Genomic DNA, 10,497 nt, shown 5'->3' with positions numbered 1-10,497 from the left:
TCATCTGTAAAATGGGGATTAAGAGTGGGAGGTGTGATTAACTAGTACCTACCTCAGTGCTTGGTACATAGTAAAAGGCTTAACAAGAACCATAATCAGCATTAGTATTATGATGATGATGATGATGATGATATTTGTTAAGCACTTATTATATGCCAAGCACTGTTTTAAGCACTGTGATAGATACAAGGTCATCAGGTTGTCCCACGTGGGGCTCACAGTCTTAATCCCCATTTTACAGATGAAGTAACTGAGGCATAGAGAAGTGAAGTGGCTTGCCCAAGGTCAGCTAGCGGACAAGTGGCGGAGGCGGGTTTAGAACCCATGACCTTGGTATTTGTTAAGCACTTATTAGGTGCCAGGCACTGTGCTAAGTTCTAGGTTGGAGACAAACAAATCGAGTTGGACACAGCCCCTGTCCCACGTGGGCTCACAGTCTCGATTTCCCATTTTACAGGTGCGGCAACTGAGGCACAGAGAAGTGAAGTGACTTACCCAAGGTCACAGAGCAGACGTGTGGCGGAACGGCAGACATTGGACTCTCCTAAGTTCTTAGTACAGTGCTCTGCACACAGTGAGAGCTCAGTGGATACAATCGATTGATCAATTGATGGATCGATCGACTACTTCCTCCTCCCTATTTGGGAGGCAATAGTTCCTATCCCCAAAACTCTGGCTCCAGTGGCAGTGGAGGAGGTCAGTGTTGGAGAGCTTGATGGAAGGTAAATTATGGAGGCAGCGGAAGGAGTGCTTGGCACATAGTAAGAGCTTAATAAATACCATCATTATTATTGATGGTTCTATGATAACCCCGCTCTCTCCGTCCCTTTCTCCTCACCATTCCTGTCTCTTCTTCTTCCTCCTCTTTTTCTTCTTCTCCTTCTCCTCCTTCTTTTTCTTTTCTTCATCTTCTGTTTCTTCTTTTTCTCCTTCTTCTCCTCCTCCTCCTTTTCCTCCTCCTGCTCATCCTCCTTCTCTTTCTTCTCCTTCTCCTTTTTTTTATGTCAGATGCTGGGGTAATAATCACAACGATGGAATTTGTTAAGCACTTACTGTGGGCCAAGCCCTGTTCTAAGCGCTGCGGTAGATCCAAGGTAACCAGGTTGTCCCACGTGGGACTCCCAGTTTTAATCCCCATTTTACAGATGAGGTAACTGAGGCACAGAGAGGCGAAGTGGCTTGCCCAAGATCACACAGCAGACAAGTGGTGGGGCCGGGATTAGAACCCATGGCCTCTGACTCCCAACCCAGGCTCTTGCCACTAAGCCATGCTGCTGCTCAAGATAGTAGAAGACAGTCAGACAGTCGATCGGTCACAGCCCTGAGAGTCCAAAGGACCTGGGTTCTAATCTCTGCTCTGCCGCTTGTCTGCTGTGTGACCTTGAGCAAGTCACTTCATTTCTCTGGGCCTCAGCTTCCTCATCTGGAAAATGGGGATTAAGATTGGGAGTCCCATGTGGGACGGGGACAACGTCCGACTTGATTAGCTTGTATCTACCTCAGGGCTTAGTACAGTGCCTGGCACATAGGACGTGCTTAACAAACACCATTAAAAAAAAACGTTCTAAGGGGGAGAGAGGGCTGATAGAGAATTCCCATTTTCGAGATGAGGCAACTGTAGCACAGAAAAGTTGTTCAGTTGTGTGGTTACCTTACTGAGCGGAATGAGTGCTCTCCTGAGATCGTTTTTTCTTCTTCTTTTGTACTCTAGTGGATAGAGCGCAGACCTGGGAGTCAGAGGGACCTGGGCTCTAATCCTCACTCTGCTTGTCTGCCATGTTACCTTGAGTAAGTCACTTCACTTCTCTGGGCCTCAGTTGCCTCATCTGTAAAATGGGGATAAGAGTGTGAGCCCCAAGTGGGACGGGGATTGAGTCCAACCCGATTGACTTGTATCTACTCTGGTGCTTAAAATAGCGCCTGGAACATAATAAGCACTTAACAAGTACCATAATAATTATTGTTATTGTTATTATTACTCTCCCAAATGCTTAGCGCAGTGCTCTGTGCATAATAGGCGCTCACTAAATACCACTGATTGATGCCTCCTTGGTGATCATCTGATTCTTCCCTACTGTTAATAGTTCAAGGGGGGTAATGTAAGGAGGGTTTATGAGAAGAAATGCATATTCTCAGCAGAGAGGGTGAATCGGGGCATGCATTTCCTTTAAGAGCTTTTATTTTCAAATCACATTTTCACACAGGATCTCAAAAATCCTGATGATATGCAAAAATTACCCCATTTGAGGAAATAACGATTCAAATGAAATGAAATAAACAAGATGTCATTCCATGTCTAATGTTAGTTGGTCAAAGGAAAGGATTTTCTTTTAGATTTTCATAGTTGTGTAATCCCCTTTGAATGCCCCTGTTGTCATTTAGAAAAAATCAGGGGTTGAAATCATGAGAATATGACAACTCTTTAGAAAAAGCAAAACCCAATTTGCATTTGAGATATAAGAGCCCACGGAGGAGGCTGAAATTTGAAGATTCAATATTCAAGTACAGCTACATATTTAGTAAAGCTAAGATAGTTATGCTATTAATGAGGGGGCTCGATTTAGTTGTGATATCAAGGAAAACAGAAGAGTAACTGTGCAGAGTAATGGTTAAGGCCCGTTGGAGTAATTAAAAAGGCTCTCTGCAGGGTTGTTTCATGCCCAGGAGGAGCAATTCAAAGCCATATTTAAAGCACCATCCCTGTAGGAGATGAGAAACGCTCATAAAATAGTCAGAGAAAGAGTCAGAACCCCAAAGGGCAAAGTTTTGCAGATGGATAAACATTGAATATTTCACTTTTTGGTTATCAGGTGACTTAGGCGCTTCAGAGATCTGGAAAACCTGATTTTTTTTCACTGCAATTTTCCCCATTTTGGAAAACCGCTGGCATCAGCATTCACTTTCCAGTAACGAGTAGGGATGGTTATTGGTTTTATCCACCTGGTAGTTCACATTCACTGATATCTCAAATTGTAAACTCTTTACAACAAGAAATAGCTGTTCTCAGGGTTCTCCCCTGACAGCCCAGATTTGTGCACCCATTGCTTTCTTACCACACAATACGCACTTTCGTTGTTAGCAGTAAAGATCACAGTAACGATATGACATTTAAGAGGCAATTAATTAGATTCAGCTACTCATGCCAATTGCCTGCAAATTTATTTCTAATAGTATCGAACGTCAAACCCAGACACATGTGCACAAGTGAACGGGGGAAAAATGAAGTCTGATCTTTTATTGTTTGCTATTTTCTTTCTTTTTTTTTTCTGTTCCCTTTCTTTGGGTTAATGATTTCTTCCCTGAATCGTCCTCAAATGTTTCACCCACTGGGTTTTTACCCTCCGAACAAAGTAGCATTTTGTCACCCGGCTCTCTGAAGTATGCAGAGCTGTAAAAGTAATTGAGTTTTTTGGGGGGAGGCTAATCTATAAATTAATCCTTTTGGAAATCGGCTAATTTGCTGCCTGGCCAATTAAGTTGATTACTGTGCATCTTAGCAACTTTGCACATATCCAAAAAGGGCAGACTGATCCAAGCACAACAAGCACTCCCCCCCCGGTCCGTCGCGGAAAAGGACATTTTCTGATACGCTTCACGACGCTAGGACACGCTTAGGATTCTCCCACTCCAAGATGGGTAAACTTTAGGAAGCAAGAAGAAAGGAAAAGAGAGAAAGAAGGGAAATGTATAAATCATCCAAGGTCTAGAGGGATCCTTTCCGGACAATCACCTGAGAGACATGGATACCGTTCCTCGAATGAGGGCCCGTAAGCTCTCTCGACCAGAATGAAAGGATAACATTGAAAAGCGGTGGAGGGGGCATTGATGGGTTAATTGGGGGAAGAGCAGCCCAGATTGAAAAGGCTGACAATGTCTCACACTTGGATGCCTACAGAGGTTCACCACCAAAAAAAAGAAAGATCCCCCTTTGGCAACGTAAAATGGGATTTTCCTTCCTTCCATACCGTTTTGAGAGAGAGGATATTTCTAACAAACTGATCATTGGCTGGGGCTTTTAGGTGAGAAATTTGCTTTGGGACCAATCCTCTGGGAGAGAAAACAGTGAGGCCGGTTCATTTGCTTTAGGGGGAAAAGAGGTGAAAGGAGCAGAAAGTTGTGGGGATCGAGTGGAAGAGCAGATTGAAGAAGGAGACGCTCGAGAAAGAAAGATGGGTGACGGGTGAAGAAGGGAAGGATGAAGAAATGGCTCGAATTGAAAGAATGTGAGCAAGAAAAATAATTGAACTCCATCCCTGAGCGTTTGGCTCATAAAAGTAATTGATTTCTTCGGGAGGCCAGAAGCTGGCACTACAATTAATAATAGTGGTCTTTGTTAAGCGCTTACTAAATGCCAGGCACTATACTGAGCACTGGGGCGGATTCATTCAATCATATTTATTGAGCTCTTACTGTGTGCAAAGCACTATATTAAGCTCTTACCACTGTACTAATTCATTCGCAATTCATTCAATCAGATTCAGGTTAATATTCTTTCCTGATCCTGTGGGTCATCTGGGGGAAAGATCTCGAAAGCACAAATTAGACAAGATTAGGGACCTGAAAGAATAGTGTTGCTGAATCTACACCCGTCCTAGAAGCTTAGGAGAGCTGAACTCAAAGTACTTTAAAGACTAATTGATTTAAGCCTCAGCAGGGCTGAATGATCCCTTGAAGTCTTTTCTCGTTCCATTATTCCGCGATCCCCTGATTTCAACATTATGTGACAGGTATTCTGACCATCGTCAGCTCCCTCAAAAGATAAAATTTTCAACCCCGCTAGGGTGCGAGAAGCGCCACATCGGAAGACTGCAAGTGAATTTTTATTTCGGAAATTGCCTTCGTGACGACATACCCCCAAGATGTATCACTGAAGGGAGGGAAGACTAGTTGAATGCCCTCGCTCACAGTTTCAGAGGGCTGGGAACAGGCACTACCGTTAATAACTGTGGTATTTTTTAAGTGCTTACTATGTGCCAGGCACTGTACGAAGAGCAGGGGACGATACGAGCGAATCAGGTTGGACGCAGTCCCCCTCCCACGTGGGGCTCACCGTCTCGATCCCCGTTTTACGGATGAGGGAACCGAGGCCCAGAGAAGTGGAGTGACTTGACCGAGGTCACGCGGCACAAAAATGGCGGAGCTCGTTGTGGGCAGGGAATGTGTCTGTTTATTGTTTCTGCTGTTCTCTCCCAAGCGCTTAATATGGTGCTCTATACATGGTAAGCGCTCAATAAATACAATTGAATGAATTGAATGAACATTACATCTCGCTGGCCTGGGGGAGGCTGGCTATGAAGTTTGACCAGTGCAGATGGAGCTAATGAATGATAAGTCTGGGTCAGAAGAGGGGGGTGATTTGGGGTGTGCCAAAGTATGGGGGGGGGCAGAAAATAATGACGATGGTATTTGTTAAGGGCTTACTATGTGCCAGGCGCCGTACTAAGTGCTGGGGTGGATACAAGCAAATCGGGTTGGACAGAGTCCCTGTCCTATGTGGGGCAAACAGTCTCAATCCCCATATTACAGATGAAGTAACTGAGGCCCAGAGAAGTGCAATGACTTGCCTAAGGTCACACTGCAGAGAAGTAGCCCATCTCCTATGGGAGAAAACTGGAAGATGGCAGCAGACTACCCTGAAGATTGCTCAGTTTCCTGCAACTGTCCTCTAGACTGTAAGCTTACTGTGGGCAGGGAATGTGTCTACCAATTCTCTGTGCCTCAGTTCACTCATCCGTAAAATGGGGATTAAGATTCTGAGCCCTGTGTGGGACAGGGACCATGTCCGACCCGATTCATTTGTATCTACCCCAGCTCTTAGTACGGTGCCTGGCACATAGTAAGCACTTAACACTGTGGGCAAGTCACTTAACTTCTCTGTGCCTAAGTTCCCTCATCTGTAAAATGGGGATTAAGACTGTGAGCCCCAGGTGGGACAACCTGATTCCCCTATGTCTACCCCAGCGCTTAGAACAGTGCTCGGCACATAGTAAGCGCTTAACAAATACCAACATTATTAAATAGCATTAAAAAAAACCCCAAAAACCTCTGTTATATTGTCTTCTCTCAAGCGCTTAGCACTGTGCTCTGCACACAGTAAGTGCTCAATAAATACAATCGATTGAGTACGAGATTCCTGCAGACGGGACCAAGTAGAAACCCGTTACAAAGGAACCTGTGTGACCCTGGGCAAGTCACTTAACTTCTCGCTACCTCAGTTATCTCATAATAATTATGGTGTTTGTTAAGCGCTTACTATGTGCCAGGCTCTATACTAAGCGCTGGAGGCCCTGTACCAAACGCTGGCAAAGCACTCATCTGTAAAATAGGAATTAAGATTGTGAGCCCCAGGTAGGATCGGGACGGGGTCCAACCCGGCTTGTTCGTCTCCACCCTGGAGCCTGGCACATGGTAAGTGCTTAACAGATACCACAGTTATTATCATTATTATTCTCTGGGTCTCAGTTACCCCATCTGGAAAATGGGGGTCAAGCCTGTGAGCGTCATGTGGGACGGGGGCTGTGTCGAACCCGGATTGCTCGTCTCCACCCCAGCACTTAGTACGGTGCCTGGTGCCTAGTAAGCGCTTAACGTATACCACAGTTATCATTAAGGAGCAGCATGGCTCAGTGGAAAGAGCACGGGCTTGGGAATCGGAGGTCATGGGTTCCAATCCCGATTCCGCCACTTGTCAGCTGTGTGACCTTGGGCAAGTCACTTCACTTCTCTGTGCCTCAGTTCCCTCATCTGTAAAATGGGGATGAAGACTGTGAGCCCTATGTGGGACAACCCGGTTACCTCATATCTCCCCCAGCACTTAGAACAGTGCTTAGCAAATACCAAGCAGCGGGAAGCAGTGTGGCTCAGTGGAGAGAGCCTGGGCTTCGGAGTCAGACGTCATGAGTCGACTCGCGGCTCTGCCCCTTGTCGGCTGTGTGACTGTGGGCGAGTCACTTCACTTCTCTGTGCCTCAGTGACCTCATCTGTAAAATGGGGATTAACTGTGAGCCTCACGTGGGACAACCTGATTATCCTGTATCTACCCCAGCGCTTAGAACAGTGCTCTGCACATAGGAAGCGCTTCACAAATACCAACATTATTAAATACCAACATTTTTATTATTATTATTATTATTTTTGTGACTGGGAGATTAAGGACGGCCTGAGGCAGTGATTCCCAAGAAACGTTCCCCGTTGTTGTGACCTTTACCTCTTACTTTTTCTGCCCCACCAACCTCCAGCCAGAGACATATAAGCTGGCTGACAAGACAGCCATCCTTAGGGCCGTTAAGACAGCCTGCTTGGCAGTCTGCCCCTCGCCGACACAGTCTGGGAGACTTTGACTAAATCATGTGCTATCTGCCAACCTCAGGGTGGGGACTAATAGCGTTAATGCCTCTCCCTGGCCTGATTAGCAGGGAGGAGAATGGAGCCTGGCACTCTGTAGCTCTGTTTGCTTTGGCAGGTGGAATACACGGATCTGGGGCATCGGTTTACTACCCGATCGGGTTTTAACTTGTTCAAAAAGGCATCTGTCTGGAGTTGGTTGTTTTCTACCCCTCCTTTCCCCTCTTCTCCCGTCCGCCAGAAGAGCTGAGGAGTTCGCAATTCTGGAAGAACGAGGGGGATGTTCCACTCGGCCACTTGTCTGCTGGGTGACCTTGGGCAAGTCACTTCATTTGGCTGGGCCTCAGATCCCTCATCCATCAATCAATCATATTTATTGAGCGCTTACAGTGTGCAGAACTCTAGACTAGTACTTGGGAGGGTGCGACAAATCAGTAGAGCAGAGGAGTTTACAGTCTAGAGGGCCTAATCTCAGCTCTGCCTCTCGTCTGCTGTGTGATCTGGGGCAAGTCACTTCACTTGTCTGGGCCTCACTGATCTCATCTGTAAAATGTGTATTGAGACTTCAAACCCCACGTGGGACAGGGACTGTGTCAACCTCATTAACTTGGATCCGCCCCAGCACTTAGTACAGTGCTTGGCACATAGTAAGGACTTAACAAATGCCATTATTATTATCCTCATTATTACTATTACCTCATCTGCAAAATGGGGATTAAATTCATTCATTCATTCAATAGTATTTATTGAGCTCTTACTATATGCAGAGCACTGTACTAAGTCCTTGGAATGGACAATTCGGCAACAGATAGAGACAGTCCCTGCCCATTGACGGGCTTACGATCTAATCGGGGGAGATCCTACTCCCTCCTGCTTAGACGGTAAGCCCATGTGAGACAGCATTTAGAACAGTGCGTGGCACAGAGTAATGGCTTAACAAGTACCACAAAACAGCAACAGCAACAAAAAGGGAGGCGTGAATAAAGGGTGCCTTCAAAGGCTTACTGTAGGCACATCTCCTCCAAGAGGCCTTCCCTGACTAAGCCCCCCTTTCCTCTTCTCCCACGCCCTTCAGTGTCACCCTGACTTGTTCCCTTTATTCATCCCCCCTCCCTGCCTCACAGCACTGAGACTGTAAGCCTGTCAATGGGCAGGGACTGTATCTGTTGCCTATTTGGACATCCCGAGCGCTTAGTACAGTGCTCTGCACATAGTAAGCGCTCAATAAATACTATTGAACGAATGAATATCTGTCATTTATTTATTTATATCAATGTCTGTCCCCCCCCTCTAGTCCATAATTGGAGAAGCAGCGTGGCTCAGTGGAAAGAGCATGGGCTTTGGAGTCAGAGGTCATGGGTTCGAATGCCGGCTCTGCCACTTGTCAGCTGTGTGACTGTGGGCGAGTCACGTAACTTCTCTGTGCCTCACTTACCTCATCTGTAAAATGGGGATTAAGACTGTGAGCCCCACGTGGGACAACCTGATGCCCCTGTGTCTACCCCAGCGCTTAGAACAGTGCTCTGCACAGAGTAAGCGCTTAACAAATACCAACATTAAACTTGTTGTGGGCAAGGAATGTTTCTGTTTATTGTTCTGCTGTACTCTCCCAAGCATTTAGTACAGTGCTCTGTAAGTGCTCAATAAATACGATTGAATGAACGAACGAATGGTGCATATCCCAGTGGAAGGTCAATGCAGAAGAGAATGGGAGAAGAGGAAAGGAGGGCTCAATCAGGGAAGGCCCCTTGGAGGAGATGGGCCTTCATTAAGGCTTTCATGATGGGCAGAGTGATCGTCTGTTGAGAAGCAGCACGGCGTAGTGGATAGAGCAAAGGCCTGGGAGTCAGAAGGAAGTGGGTTTTAAACCCGCCTCCACCGCTTGCCTGCTGTGTGGCCTTGTGCAAGTCAATTGACTTCTCTGGCCCTCGGTTACCTCATCTGGAAAATGGGGATTGAGACTGTGAGCCCCACATGGGACAGGGGCGGTGTCCAACCTGTACTGCTTGATTCCACCCCAGTGCTTACTATAGTGCCAGGCATACAGTAAAACACTTAACAAACACCATCATTATTAATTATTCTTATTATTATATGAAAGGGGAGGTATCATATGAGTGCTTCCTTGGGTTTTTTATTTTTATGTGCAGCCCGTCCAATAGGAAACTTGAAAGGAGAGGACAAGTTGCACTGTTCAGACATGAAAAATTCTCATGAGGCCACTTGCAGAGCTCATCAGATATTTCCTATCTGAACACTACCCTCCATGCAGTGTGGCGTAATGGATAGAGCTAAGACCGGGCAGTCAGGTGGTCATGGGTTCTAAGGATGGTACGACCATCCTCCCCGTCTCTCAGGCCCGCAATCTCGGTGTCATCTTTGACTCGTCTCTCTCGTTCACCCCACGCATCCTATCCGTTACCGACCTGCCGGTTTCACCTTTACAATATCGCCGAGATCCGCCCTTTCCTCTCCACCCAGACGGCTACCTTACTGCTACGGGCTCTCGTTATATCCCGGCTAGACTACCGTGTCGGCCTTCTCTCTGATCTCCCTTCCTCCTCTCTCGCCCCGCTCCGGTCTATTCTTCACTCCGCCGCCCGGCTCATCTTCCCGCAGAAACGATCTGGGCCTGTCACTCCCCTTCTTAAACAACTCCAGTGGTTGCTTATTAACCTCTGCTCCAAACAAAAACTCCTCACTCTTGGCTTCAAGTCTCTCCATCACCTTGCCCCTTCCTACCTCTCCTCCCTTCTCTCTTTCCACTGCCCACCCCGCACGCTCTGGTCCTCTGCCGCCCACCTCCTCGCCGTCCCTCCGTCTCGCCCATCCCGCCGTCGACCCCCGGGCCGCGTCCTCTCGCGGTCCCGGAACGCCCTCCCTCCTCACCTCAGACGATCTAATTCTCTTCCCCTCTTCAAATCCCTACTTAAAATTCACCTCCTCCGAGAGGCCTTCCCAGACTGAGCTCCCCTCTTTTTTCCTCCGCTCCCTCTACCCCCCCTCACCTCTCCGCAGCTAAACCCTCTTCTCCCCCCTTTCCCTCTCCTCCTCCCCTTCTCCCGTCCCACCCCCTCGGCACTGTACTCGTCCGCTGGACTGTATATACCTTTATCACCCTATTTATTTTGTTTAATGAGATGTACATCACCC

This window comes from Ornithorhynchus anatinus, chromosome 1 (assembly GCF_004115215.2).
Source record: "Ornithorhynchus anatinus isolate Pmale09 chromosome 1, mOrnAna1.pri.v4, whole genome shotgun sequence".
NCBI classification, from domain to species: domain Eukaryota; kingdom Metazoa; phylum Chordata; class Mammalia; order Monotremata; family Ornithorhynchidae; genus Ornithorhynchus; species Ornithorhynchus anatinus.
This window is presented reverse-complemented; position numbering follows the sequence as displayed.